General features: G+C 45.2%; 1 long non-coding RNA gene across 1 annotated transcript in view; it reads right to left on the reverse strand.

The window, feature by feature from the left end:
- Window positions 1–10,828: 10,828 nt before the first annotated feature.
- The window catches only part of LOC308597447, a 353,006-nt gene continuing 349,082 nt past the window's right edge, over window positions 10,829–14,752 (reverse strand). Inside the window, exon 2 of the long non-coding RNA XR_014012995.1 lies at window positions 10,829–14,379. This is a non-coding gene — a long non-coding RNA (uncharacterized lncRNA). The remainder of the gene's footprint in view (window positions 14,380–14,752) is intronic.

The raw sequence follows: 14,752 nt of genomic DNA on the forward strand, positions 1-14,752 counted from the left end.
ATCTTTGCTTCGCTTGAGCAAGTGCAGACGTTGCCCTCCATGCGTCCCACCCCGGGTGGCATCAGGTGACGCGTGATGTGATGTCACATTACACGTCATGTGACCATGACTGCGCTCACTCCTCAATGTGGGGGCAAGTCAGGACCCCTGGGTGGTGCAATGGGTCAGTACATCTGGCTGTTAACCAGAAAGAAGGCTAGTGGTTGGAGCCCACCCAGAAATAGCTGTGGGCAGGATCCTGAAATGCAGGGAACTAGATGACTCTCATGGTGCCTTCGAACTCAATAATAATAATAATTTATTTATACCCCGCCCATCTGGCTGGGTTTCCCCGGCCACTCTGGGCGTCTTTCAACAGAATATTAAAATACAATAATCTATTAAACATTAAAAGCTTCCCTAAACAGGGCTGCCTTCAAATGTCTTCTAAAAGTTTGGTAGTTATTTTTCTCTTTGACATCTGGTGGGAGGGTGTTCCACAGGGTGGGCGCCACTACCGAGAAGGCCCTCTGCCTGGTTCCCTGTAACTTGACTTCTCGCAGTGAGGGAACTGCCAGAAGGCCCTCAGAGCTGGACCTCAGTGTCCGGGCAGAACGATGGGTGTGGAGACGCTCCTTCGGGTATACAGGACCAAGGCCGTTTAGGGCTTCAAAGGTCAGTACCAACACTTTGAATTGTGCTTGGAAACATACTGGGAGCCAGTGTAGGTCTTTCAGGACTGGCGTTATGTGGTCTCGGCGGCCGCTCCCAGTCACCAGTCTAGCTGCTGCATTCTGGATTAGTTGTAGTTTCCGTGTCACCTTAAAAGGTAGCCCCACATAGAGCGCATTGCAGTAGTCCAAGTGAGAGATAACTAGACCACGCACCACTCTGGCGAGACAGTTTTATGATTCTATGATTCTGGGAGCCCCACAGAGCAGGATCGGCGGGGGGAGGCACAACTTACTTCCCTAGAACTACTCTCTGAGTACCCAAGGAGGAGTAACTCCACCACTTCCAAGGCTGCCACATCATCTCCTTGACTTAGAAACAGGATGGAGTGGGAAACTGAGGTCTGGGAGCTGAATGTGGCCCCCCAGGCCTCACTCTCTGGCCCTCTTTAGACCACACCCCTCACCCACCCTGCTTCCGACTCTCCTTCAGTCTTTTTGCCTGACTGGAATGTGTCCTTGAACTCTGACCATTCCTCTTGTTTGCCTATACAGAGAAGGGTGTGTGTTTCTAGAAACTAGCCTACTGTATAAAGGTAACATGTATAGCCATTGCTCTGCCCACTTTGGCCTCTAGCCTCGCCCATCACTAGTATTTGGCCCCTGGGACATTGCCCAGAAGGGAATGTGGACCTCAGGCTAAAAAGCTTTCCTCACTCCTGATGTCAGGGAGCCAGCCAGCAATAAATCACACAGTGTATGTAATGTTTACTCTTTATTAGAAGAAGCCGGGCCTTCTCAGTAGGTCTTGCTCCTGCGAGGCAGTTGTGGAGGCTTTACACAGCTCCTCCTCTCCCAGGTGCTTCCCAAGCAATCTGAGACTATGCCAACGCACCTCTTCATACCTCTTCTGGTCCAGGGAGGGGAGCTTGTCGCATCAGGAGGAGGACACCCTGGCTTCTTCACCAGCCTGATTCATATCTGCCTCTTGACTCTGCTCCTCTCTCGTTTCAGCTTCTGGTCTCCTTTCTGCCACAGACTCTCCCTGCTCACAGGGTTCTGTACCCTCTGCAGCTTCTGACACCTCCTCCTCCCTGGCTTCTCCCTCTGACAGTAGTCCCACCACCACTCCCTGTGCTCTGAGCCTTCTTCCCTTGGGGATGTCCCCAGCTGGAGCCTCCTACCATCCCTCTGTGTCTAGCAAGTCCTTGACTTGGAGGCAATTTTTTGAAGATGGTAGCCCAAGGCCAATATGACAAAGAAGCAAGCTTGGCCACAGACAACATCTCTATTTCCGTTGTCCTTGGTGGGCAAGAGAGATCTGTCGGAGGCTGAGCTCCTGGCTCATCAGCTGTGACCTCTGGACCGACCAACGGCACACAGCATCTTCCTTCTCCAGGAAGACCTTTCCCTGCAAAGCACTAGCAAGCCCTTTCCAAAGGGAGTGGAGGGAGCCTGCCTTGCTGTGCGTTGCTCCGCAGTGACAGTAATGCACAGGATTACAGAGCAAAGATAGATTTTACTGGAAAGATGAAAGGAAATTGCATCTTTAATAATTTAACTTGGGCAGTTTGGAGGGAGCCGCCAGGTTGTGGTCTCGGTGCCGTCAGAAAAATCCCACCATCTGTTCCTGGAAATCTGGCTGGCTCCACCGCCCAGCCAGAAAGACCACAGGAGGCTCTGCTTTCTCATTAAAAAGGGACAGTGAATACTCCACCGTGTCTAGACCAGGGTGAAAGGTTAAAACGCTCCAATCCCTGGAACATGTTAAAGTGATATCCCTGGCCAAAAGGGAGGTGGGGGAAAGATATGATAGAAAAATGTAAATGAATAAATAAAACTAATCTATAGAGCTGGAACTGACACAGGCAGATAAGAGTGGTTCTTTCTGTCTCCGTTAATAAGCATTGAATCCTGTTTTATCTTCCAGTGCTGCTACTTACGTCTGAATCTGCACGTTGCTTTATGGTCTATGCGTTGTGAGGTTAGTTCTGTTAGATGCCCTTTTCGCCTGTGGAGGTGAGTCTGAATTGGTCACTGGCAAAGGTGGCACCTGATCCTGAGTGAACCACAATTTCTCCACTTGTCTTTTTGAGTTGTTGCGGAAGCCTAGTTAAAACGTCTTCCTTGCATTGCATCAAAAAAGAAGGAAGAAGAAAAAAGCCTACATTTTTTCATAAACCTTCCCTCTGAATAGATGAGTTACAGCGATCGAGGCAATATGAAAACAAGGTTACTAGCGGAAACGGTTTGTAGGCAGCAGCACACATCTCTAGCTCATAAAAGGATGTTTTCAGAAATTGTGGCCACACAAACCAGCTCTTTCTGCATCAAAGACTACAGATGTCTAAAAGCAAAGTGTCTCTGTGATTGAATACAATTTCTCTTGTCAACACCTTTTTGAAAGTCTAAGGCAGGGGTGTCAAACTCAAATTCATCGGGGGCCGCATCAGCAGTTTGGTCACCCTCAAAGGGCCGGTTGTATCTGTAGGACTATGTAAAGGACATGTAAAGTGGAGGTTTCCCGTGTAGAACGGCCGGCGCCGCTAGAGGGCAGACATTCTCTGGCTTGCAGGCTGCCGCACATGCGCTGAAGAGGCGGCTTTCTTGTGTCAAAAAAAAAAAAAAGCGAGAATGAAAGGTGAAGGCTGGCGGCCAGCGGCGGCTACATGGGCCACATGACGAGGTCTGGCGGGCCGGATTCAGCCCGCGGGCCTTGTGTTTGACACCCGTGGTCTAAGGAAACAACATCTCTTGGACCACCCCTATTCACATGCCTGGTGACCCTCTCAAAGAACTCTAAAAGGTCAGTGAGGAAGGATGTATATTTGCAGAAGCCATGCTGATTCTTCTTCAGCAAAATTTATCCTTCTGTGTGCTTGATAGTTTTATCCCTTAATACTTTTCGCCAATTTACCTGAAAATAACATTAATCTGACTAGGCCTGTATTTTTCCTGGATCAATCCCAGATCCCTTTTATAAAATAGGCTGTACGGTAACCATTTCCTAGTCCTTTGGTAGAGATATCGATCTGTTAACTACTTTTGTTACAAGATCAGCAGTGCCATATTTGAGTTCCTGTTGGATGGACGTCATCTGGCCCTTTAATTTCTCCATAAGGTTTGGACCTTCATCTTTTGTCAGTACCTTTTGCTTCAGTTCCCCAGACTCCATTTCTGAAGATATATTTGCCATTCATCTTCTGCAGTGAAGTCAGATGCAAAAAACAAACCAACATTCAGTTTCTTTGCAAACTTATGTGTTTATTCTCTGTTAGCACATCTTTCGCTCTCTTGCTATCCCATGGCCCAACTGCCTCCCTAGCTAATCATCTGCTTTGGATATATTTAAAGATTTTCTTTTTATTGCTGGTCTCAATCAGGAGCAGATGGCGTGGTGGGTTGGCAGTGCTCACCCGAACTCCAGGTAATTCACTGATGCCTACCAGGAGGGACAGTGGGAGGCGCCTGGTGGTGGGAAGAACTGTGCTGTGCAGATGCACTGGGAGGAGCTGGTGGCGCTGTGGTCTAAACCACTGAGCCTCTTGGGCTTGCGGATCAGAAGGTCGGCGGGTTGAATCCCCGTGATGGAGTGAGCTCCCATTGCTGTGTCCCAGCTCCTGCCAACCTAGCAGTTCAAAAGCACACCAGTGCAAGTAGATAAATAGGTACCGCTGTGGTGGGAGGGGAAACAGTGTTTCCATGCGCTCTCGTTTCTGTCACGGTGTTCTGTTGCACCAGAAGCGGTTTAGTCCTGCTGGCCACATGACCTGGAAAGCTGTCTGTGGACAAACACTGTCTCCCTCGGCCTGAAAGTGAGACGAGGGCCGCAACCCCATAGTCGCCTTTGACTGGACTTAACCATTCAGGGGTCCTTTTCCCTTTTTACCTTTACTGGGAGAAGCATAGTATTGGCTGTCCCTGCCACTTAGCTGCTCCCCCTCTCCTCATTTGACAAGACATTCGTTTTTTGAAGGAAGCCTTTTTTTCTCAGATAGCTTTCTTGGTTCTTCTTGTTAACCTCTTGGACTTGGTGGTTACAGTTCCTGACCTGCAATATACATTACAGGTGAGCTTCTAAGATTGTGGTTTTGAGTAACCCCAATGCACTCTACAAAGTTTTGACCCTCTTGAGTTTCCATTTCAACTTTCTTTCCCCCACTTCCCTCATTTACTTGCTCTTCAGAAGTGAAATGAGACTGTGTATTGGACATTTCCAGCAATTTCCCCCTTACCTGTAAATTAAATTTGACTTGGTCATTGTTTCCAGTCTATTTAATACAGTGGTACCTCAGGTTAAGTACTTAATTCATTCCAGAGGTCCGTTCTTAACCTGAAGCACCACTTTAGCTAATGGGGCCTCCCACTGCTGCCGCCATGCCGGAGCACAATTTCTGTTCTCATCCTGAGGCAAAGTTCTTAACCTGAGGTACTATTTCTGGGTTAGTGGAGTCTGTAACCTGAAGCGTATATAACCTGAAGCGTCTGTAACCCGAGGTACCACTGTACTGCTTACATATTGCTCTTGTTCTTGGGTCCCACCTGGAATTAAGTGCAGGGTCGCTTGCAGCCATTTAGAGTATCTAGAAATTTTTCCTTCTTTATTGTAACCAGAATATGCATTTATCTGGCGAGGATAACTGAAGTCACCTTTTACTATTACTTTATTACTTTACTACTTAATTATTTATTATTACTAAAGACACTTCTTTCTTTGGATGTCTCCCTGATTTCATTTTCCATCTGAAAGTCATTCTGAGAACATTCCCGGTGCTAATTATTTTTGGAACTTGGCGTTGTCACACACAATGGGAGTCTGTCACTGTTAAAGGATGATGGCAGACAGCTACCTTCAGCTCCTTCCTTGGACTGCAGTCTTGGATGCTACGCTCTCCTACAAATGGTCCTTTAGCTAGCTAGGAGGTTCTAGCAGAGTAAAGCAGCTGTTGTCTTCCCTTGACTGAAGACCAATATGCACCTTCTATACGGGATGGCAAATCCTCTTCCATTGAACACACAACTTTGGAGGGATGCACATGGAGTTGCGAGGGAGGAAGGGGACATCCAACTAGCCATATCAACCCTGGTGATCGATGGGGTGACAGATGTCGCAGCAAAATCGAGTCTTTCTAGTTTGTTTGGGTGGGTTATTGGTTTGTTTTTATTATGTATTTTGTGTTCTCCTTTTGTGTTTTTATCTTTTGAGCCACCCTCTGATTTTTGGGTGAAAGGCAGTACAGTGGTACCTCGGGTTACAAACGCTTCAGGTTGCAAACTCCGCTAACCCAGAAATAGTACCTCAGGTTAAGAACTTTGCTTCAGGATGAGAACAGAAATCGTGCAGCAGCAGCAGGAGGCCCCATTAGCTAAAGTGGTGCTTCAGGTTAAGAACAGTTTCAGGTTAAGAATGGACCTCCGGAACGAATTAAGTACTTAACCCAAGGTACCACTGTATACAAATTTAAATAACAACAACAACAACAACTTCCCCTTTAAAACAAAGCATATTTGGTTGTTCTTTTAAATATCTGCTTTTATTGTTTGTAAGTCACTTTGAGTTGTTGTTTTTAAAGTGACTAATAAATGTAATTAATAATACTGGCAACTTCAGGGTACTCAATTAAAGTTTGTTTGGCACTCGTGTGCAACAAACCTGTTTCCCCAAAAGACTGGAAATTTTCCGATAAGGAAAGTGATGGGAAAATTCACTTGCTTGATCCAGGAGTCAGCAAACTTTTTCAGCAGGGAGCTGGTCCACTGTCCCTCAGACCTTGGGATGGGGTGGACTATATTTTGGAGGAAAAAAATGAATAAATTCCTGTGCCCCACAAATAACCCAGAGATGCATTTTAAACTAAAGGGCACATTCTACTCATGTAAAAACACACTGATTCCTGGACTGTCTGCGGGTCAGATTGAGAAGACGATTGGGCCGGATCCAGCCACGGGCCTTAGTTTGCCTACCCATGGCTTGATGCATCATCTAATCTCCCTGCAAACGAGTCAATAAACAGGCTGCTGGCAAGTGACCATAGACTTCCTCCTGAAAAGACAAGACCTACCTTTTCACCATGCTGCTGCAACTCCCCTCTTCATGACAGTAACGTGTGGTCCTTCTTCCATGCCTAACAAATGGGGGGGGGGCAGTCTTGCAGTTTGCGGTGTGAGGGGAGCAGCTCTGCTGCTGTTCACCCTCCTTTAAAAAAAATATGAAATAAGGGATTGAGCTAGATATCTGATCCACTTTCAGAAAACATTTGTACTGATTAGCTGATTGGAAGGAATATTGGATGGGCGAGATTAAGTGCTTGTCCACACTTTGTCCCATGACCAGAAAGCGGGGGTCCAACCTTTGCCCTCCTGATTTCCACTGGAAACCCCACACTTTAGTGAGAAATCAGAACAAAGAAAACCCAATTGCTGTGTGCTCCAATTCATCCCTAAACCGTGGGTTTTCTGGGGGTGGAGAGTGGAAGGGCAAATGGTTGTGTGGACATGGGCATAACCAGGATCAATTTTTTTTGGGGGGGGGCAGAACCAAGCCATCTGCAATATGATTGGTTTGTTAGTTAAGTATTTTTATTATTTACTTGACTGGGGGGGAGCAGCTTCCCCCTGCCTCCCTTGGCTATGCCCATGGATGTGAATGAGCCCTAAATCCTGGAGAATTCCAGCTTTGTGTACTCAGTGTTGGCTGCTGAAGCTGGCTGGGTTCATAGGACCCCTTTGGCCCCCAATAAAATATTTGTGGAGTCCCCACAAGGGCATTGCCATTCATATGGTGTATGTGCATCGCATCATGTGATCGTTTATGCTGTGCGGGGCTTATCTCTCCCCCCCCCAAATATTTTATTCAAGTTGGCTGGGCTCTTGCGCGGAGAGCTTCTGTACTGCCCCGGCTTGACTGGGGCGAGTGTGTAGAAAGGGCACAGATTTTTTTACCATGGTTGCAGAGAGAAAGGAGACAAAACATGACAGAGACAAAAAGAATGCGAGCGCTGGATGTTCCTCCTTTGTTGCTTAGAAGGAAAGCAATGCCAAGACTGAAGGACAAACGCATAGGCCATGAATAGGAGTACATTTTTTTCAGAGTCACTACAATGACTGCCTTTTCCTTGAATTCCATCCAACACCAGGTTGAATATAATAGATCACACAGATTAAAGGAAAACACTTCTGAGTAAGAATGATTGGGGTTCTTTTGCACGCAGAAACACTAAGTGCCTTTTTCAAATGCACCTGGGTGCATGTTCAGAGATGCTCAGGCGTGGGAGGGGAACATTATCCCTGCTATTGTACGCCTCTCTATGGCCCAGTTCAGACGTTCCCTGAATCACAAGGCAACACTTTTCCTGGGCTGCACCTGCTCTGTCTTCAGGCATGTTTGAAAGATGTCCTGCAGGAAGAAAAAGCCATCCTGTTAATGGAGACATCCCATGACCAGGACGCTATGTGCTGCCTAGTTCCTTCAAGTTTTCTGTGTGCAGGTTGGGAGAGCATTCAAATGTACAAATGGCCTCCTGTGCCTTGATGTCATGCGGTCCAGGAAGAGGCATATTTGATTCATGGTGTAGTGGTTAAGAGCAGTGGACTCGTAATCTGGTGAACCGGGTTCGCTTCCCCGCTCCTCCACTTGCAGCTGCTGGGTGAACCTTGGGCTAGTCACACTTCTTTGAAGTCTCTCAGCCCCACTCACCTCACAGAGTGTTGGTTGTGGGGGAGGAAGGGAAAGGAGATTGTTAGCCGCTTTGAGACTCCTTCGGGTAGTGATAAAGCGGGTTATCAAATCCAAACTCCTCCTCTTCTTCTTCTGCCTATAACACCCAGCATTTAGCGGTTAAGAGTTTTGGGAGACCAGGGTTCAAATCCCCTCTCAATGGTGAAGCTCAGTAGGTGACCTTGTGCCAATCACTCAGCCGGACCTACCTCACAGTGTTGTTGTGAGAATAAATTGGAAAGTGGGAGAATTATATACACCACCCCTTGAGCTGCTTGGAGTCATGGTGGGATTGATTAATATGTAATAATACTAGCAGTAACAGTAATGAAGTGGGCTGGTTCAGGGAAGCCCACTGCTAAATCAAATCAAATTCAGAGACTGCGCTTGTTAAATAGTGGCACTTCTCCGTCTGCCAGAACACACACCTGTGATAGAATTGGAGAGCTGGAAGGGACCCCAAGGATAATGTAGTCCAGCGGTTCCCAACCTGTGGGTCCCCAGATGTCGTTGGACTACAACTCCCATCATCCCTGAGCTCTGGCCTTGCTAGCTGGGGGTGATGGGCGTTGTAGTCCAACAACATCTGGGGACCCACAGGTTGGGAAAAGCTGATCCAGTCCAACACCTTACAATGTATGAATACGCAGCTGCCCCATACTGGGATCGTACCAGCAACCTTGGCGTTATCAGCGCCACGCTCTAACCCACCAAGCTATGAGTGACTCAATATCTAAGCTGTGAAATTTTGCACCATCCCCACCAAAGGCAATACTGGGGAGTTGTAGTTCATTGAAGGTCTTTCCCCAGAAAAATAAAAAGAGCATTCTCATGTCCCCGGCATAGTGGCTGCTAATGCACAACACAACGTCTTTTGGCCACTCTTAAAAGTGAAAAAAATGGTTCCATCCAGACCCAAGGTAGGGTGCATTCCTACCGCTGCCCAGAAGCCAACAGAACAGCCAGAAGGATTTGGGATAGCACACATGGGTCCTCTGGAGCCCCCACCCCCAGTATACCTGTGGAAAGTTCAGCCATCATAAATGCAATAATGGTGGATTTCCACCAGAAGTGATGAATGGACGAGGAAAGGACATGCTGGGACGCCCTTGAAAACGTAGCTTTCTGGAATTACCAAGGAAGAATGGCAATTGAAGCTAATGGAGTACGCAGAACTGGCCAAAATGACGGGAAGAATCCGAGAACAGCGGGACCCAAAGTTCATCAAGGACTAGACCAAATTGTAAATTATTTGAAAGACAATTGTATTCAATCAAATACATTGGTAGGATTGCAAGCAGCTTTGTAAGGAAAGGTACAAAAACCACTGCAGATAAGAATAAGAATGTATGATGTTTTCATGTTATTGATTTTAAAGCAATGGTCAAATAGTGAAAATGCAGAAATTTGAAATGAAAAGATAGGAAATCATAAGGAAGTCAGGGCCAAAGTGTGTAATATAAGAGGAGACAATGGAAAGTATTATTGTAAAACTAATAAAAATGATATGAAAAAAGAAAATAAAAAAGAAAATGTAGCTTTCAAAGCCACCCACGCTGTTTTGTTTTCTAGCTTAATGGGGCTTACTCTATGGTAAATGGAGATAGGATTGCCGTCGAAGGTTGTTTAATTGTGTGATGGTTTCGGTAGCATGCCCAGCCCTCTCCACTGCAATTGAAAGGGACTGTTGGATGCAACTAATAGACTACATGGAGATGGCGGAAATGACTGGCAGAATCCGAGACCAGGGAGAAGACTCAGTGGAAGAAGATTGGGGGAAATTTAAAATTTATTTGCAGAAATATTGTAAAATTTTTGAATGTTGATGACATTGAAATGAACCGCAGGGGTTCTAGCAACAAGGTAAAATGTAAGATTAGATCAATAATGGATAAATTAATAGGATATGAATTTGTTGAATTAATTCTTAAAAGGGATACAAGAACGGGAGACGTGAGGAAGTCGGGAAAATAAGTTAATTGGAGATGTCAAATTAAGAAAGAGAGAATTTTTGTTTTTTATTATATGTGTTTTTATCTCTTTTTTTCTTTCGTTGTATTTAATGTTCGTACTTTTGTATTGTATTTTGCGACTTTGTATTCTTTTTGTTTTTGTATTTTTTCTTGAATTTTTTCTTTGTTAAAACCCAATAAAATATTTGAAAGGGACTGTTGTAAATGTCTGTGTGTGTTTGCTGTGTGGTGAGCATTTAAAGACCGGAGTCGCTGGGAACAGCATATGGATGCTTCTTGCTGGATCAAGCACACAAATGAACAATACAGTCCGTTCCAGCTGTTCTAAAAGTGAAAAAATGGCTCCATCCAAACCCAGGGGTTTTGTACTTTTTTTTTTTGCTGTAATGGCTTCCTTTCTCCCATTCTTCCTTCCAAGCCAAACAAAATAAGCAAGTCTTTTAAGACCACCAGAACTGATACCACATATCAACAGAGATGGCAAACTGTCGAGCTTGAAACTTTTATTACTCAGATGATGTATTTTATAGCATACAGCGGTTCGGGATGTTCCATAAACAAAACTGAATTGCCATGAAGAATTGTCCTCTCCCTTCCCTTAACAGTCTATTAAATGTTGGAAATGATGGGAGCGTTTTCTCCCCAGCCGCCTTCCTCTTATTACAAACATCTAAGTCTCCCCAGTTCCAGAATGGTTGTTTTTTTTTAAAAAAAATTAACAATATTTTTAAAACAAAAGCACTTAAAAAAACCCAAAATATGATAAATGATTAAATTAAATGTTGGTTTTCAAACAAAATAAATACATTTTTTTTTGCAATTAAAAAAAAATCGTTAACGTAACTCTGTGTTCTAAAGAAAACCACTGTTCCATACTGGGTTTTTTTGACACAGGATTTTGATAGCTTAAATGTTAACTTAATTCTGCAGAGCCTAGATGTGCATCCAGGTTGATAGGAGTATTAATGATTAGCCAGTTTAAGAAAACAATTAGCTTTAAATAAATTAAAAACAACAACACCAGACATATCCACAGGGTGGGGAATAAGAACCAGGGCTGCAATCCAAGGCATACGTTTTCTGGAGGTAGACCCCATTGTGCAAAGGATCGCAACAGAAATGAGTAACTTCAAGGATGCTCACACGATCACTTAACAAGCTACCGTTGTTGTTTTTTTGTCCTTCTCCAACAGGCAGGCTTTGAGGGAGACCTGCAATTTCATCTGGCCTTCGCCGAGCGTCCTGGATTTCGATCAAGACACGGTAAGAACTTTTGCTCAGCACGGCAGCCGAGTGGAAAAGAAACCCCCTGCCCCTAAAGGTTCTGAATTTGGATTTCACGCAAATAGCGTTCCTGCGTTGCTATCTCGTTCTGAAAAGGCAAAGGGCTACGACTGCCCGTCTCTCCTCTTGAGAAGACCTATTTGTTCCTACTCCGTTCCCAGTCAACGACCTCATACCAAACAAGCACATGGGAAACATTTTATTGCTTGAACCAACTGTACTATGGCGCCTGTAGTTTTGTGAGAGGCTGGGCTTCTTCCAGCCCTTGGATCAGGGTGCAGATAGCCTAACGGCTGCCCCCCAAAAGTTAGGAAGTCCTGGTATACAGGACCCAGTGTTGTGAGAGCATAGGAAATAAAAAGGGGACTCACCATCCACTTTTTTAAAAAAAAAAAACCCCATCAAAACCCTGGAGCAGAGAGCAATATTAAACCAGATTAATTTACCCCGGAACTGGCATGATCCACATGAGCGGCTCAGGACTGTGGATCACGCTTCACTAAAATCTTTAGGAAGAGTGGAGGAAACCCCCTTCTCCCTGTTCATGCAAACCCACTTGTCAAACGAAAGGGTAGCTAAAAGCGTTCCGAAGCTTGTCTGGTGTACTTGAGTTCTTCTGAAACGTTGCGGTAATTGTGAGAACAGAACAAGGGGTGGACCTTTCATTCCAGATTAGAATTCAGAGTAAAGAAGACAGTTCCCTTAAGAGTTGCTCTGTATGAGATTCCCAAGGGAGGGTTGCTACATAAGTCTAAGATCCTTCAGTGAAAAAACAAAAAACAAAAAAACTGGGGCTGGATACCACCACAAAGTGTTTACAAAGAAATAAGCTGTTCCGCGCTACCACAATATGCTGAAATATCAATTCATTCCTGGTACAGAAAGGGGAAGGCCAATCACTTAATTTTCTCCAGACTTTTAAATCTCTCCCCCCCAAAAATCACCATGCTGTCACACTCAAGTGTGACCAAGAAACAAGGTTCAGGAAAGAGCTGTGAAGCAGGTTTGATTCTCACTGTCCTGAGTCCCCAGGGACGGAGGCCAACTTTAGCCATCCCCCTTGTGATGTCTCCAAGTGCACTTCTTCCTTGATCCCATAGAAGTCATAGAATTGATTGCCCATCATTCCTATGGGAAAGGTACATCACTGTGCCACCAGCTAAGGGCTCACTATGAAGTGCGCTGCATCTCTGCATCTTAGCACTGCACCGCCTTCCTGGGGCTCTACAGTGAACAGCCCCTCCTGGAACATACTCACATTTTGCTAGGTTCATTTGAACCAAAATCCCCCATGAAAGAACCCAAAACCTTCAGCTCAGAAGAAGGGAAGCCTCTTGAATAAGAAGTGCAGGTGTAAGAAACTCGCAGTTTAGTGGGGTTCAGTCATGGTGTCCCCAATACAGTATGTTAGTGTAGGTGTATGAAATGCTATCTGGCCCTTGATCCGAATGCAGCTAATTTTCACAGAATTGTAACGTTGGAAGGGACCCAGAGGGTCATCCAGTCCAACCCCCCTGCGATGCAGGAATCTCAACTAAAGCATCCATGACAGATGGCCACTCAACCTCTGCTTAAAAACCCCCAAGGAAGGAGAAATCACCAACTCTTCTGGGAGTCTGTTCCACTGTCGAACAGCTCTTACCATCAGAAAGTTCTTCCTAATTTTTTTGCTCCCTCTTCCATGTGATAGCTCTTTAGATATTTCCTCTCAGTCTTCCCTTATCTAGCCTAAACATACCCAACTTCCTCAACCATTCCTCATAAGGCTTGGTTTCCATATCACTGATCATCTTGGTTGCCCTCCTCTGCACATGTTCCAGCTTGGTCATTATCCTTCTTAAATTGTGGTGTTCAGAACCGGACACAGTATTCCAGGTGTGGTCTGGCCAAGGTGGAATAACAGAGTAGTACAATGACTTCCCTTGATCTGGAGATTATACTTCTGTTGATGCAGCCTAGAACAGCACCAGCTTTGCTTTTCTGCTGCTGCATCACACTGTTGACTCATGTTAAGCTTGTAGTCCACCAAGACCATTAGATCCCTTTCAAATTACTGGCAAGGCAGCTACCCCTCACATCTTATATTTTTGCAGCCGGTTCTTCCTGCCTAAGTGCAGAACCTTACATTTGTCCCTGTTGAAATTCATTTTGTTAGCTTGGGCCCAGTTCTCCAATCTGTTAAGGTCATTTGAATTCTGATTCTGTCTTCTGCGGCATTAGCTACCCTTCCAAGTTTGGTGTCATCTGCAAATTTGATGAGCGTCCCCTCCATTCCTTCATCCAAGTCATTTATAAAGACGCTGAACAACAACGGGTCCAGGATAGAACCCTGTGGCACCCCACTGGTCACTTTTTTCCAGGATGACGAGGAACCATTGATGAGTACTCTTTGGGTTCAGTCAGTCAACTGGCCACAAATCCACCAAATAACTACCTTGCCCAGCCCATGTTACCAGCTTCTCTGCAAGAATATCATGGGGAGCTTTGTCAAAAGCCTTACTGGACGGTGATGTAGCTGATTTATTCCATATTGAGCTTGGCAGAGGCATCTCAACTAAATAAGAGATTGTCTTGCTGGATCAGCCCAAAGTTGTTCTACTGCAGGATTCTGTCTATAACAGATACGACAAAGATTCTGTCTCAGAGAAGCTCAGGGAAGGAGGGCATTGAGGTCTAATGCTTTCTCTTTCTGGCTTGCCTACAGCATCTGGCATTTCTGATGTATACTGCAGCTGCAAGTGGAAGTTCCATTTACCTGAGGAAAAGCACCCCCAATCGGAAGCCACTAGTTTGTTGCTGTTGTTATATTTTAAAAGCAACAACACACCAACAATTTGTTGATGTCAAAGGGCTCAGGAGAAGCTGTGTATAATTTTTACCAACATTTAGATTTCCACAGATGAGTGGAACAATCAGAACATCAGGTTAAATAATCAAGACACTGGCTGAAAGAAATTAAATTGGAGGATGCTTACATATAAATTAGTCATGGAAGGGCACTGGGACACACCGCTATCGGGAGATGAACACAGATGTTGCTCACTGGAGGCCGAGGAGGAAACCCAGGACTGCAGAAGGAAGTAATGGGACCGATTCCATTAAGGCTGGGTCCACGGCTGCTATTCAAA

Source organism: Podarcis bocagei, assembly GCF_964188305.1.
Source record: "Podarcis bocagei genome assembly, chromosome: 11".
In the NCBI taxonomy this organism is placed as follows: Eukaryota; Metazoa; Chordata; class Lepidosauria; order Squamata; family Lacertidae; genus Podarcis; species Podarcis bocagei.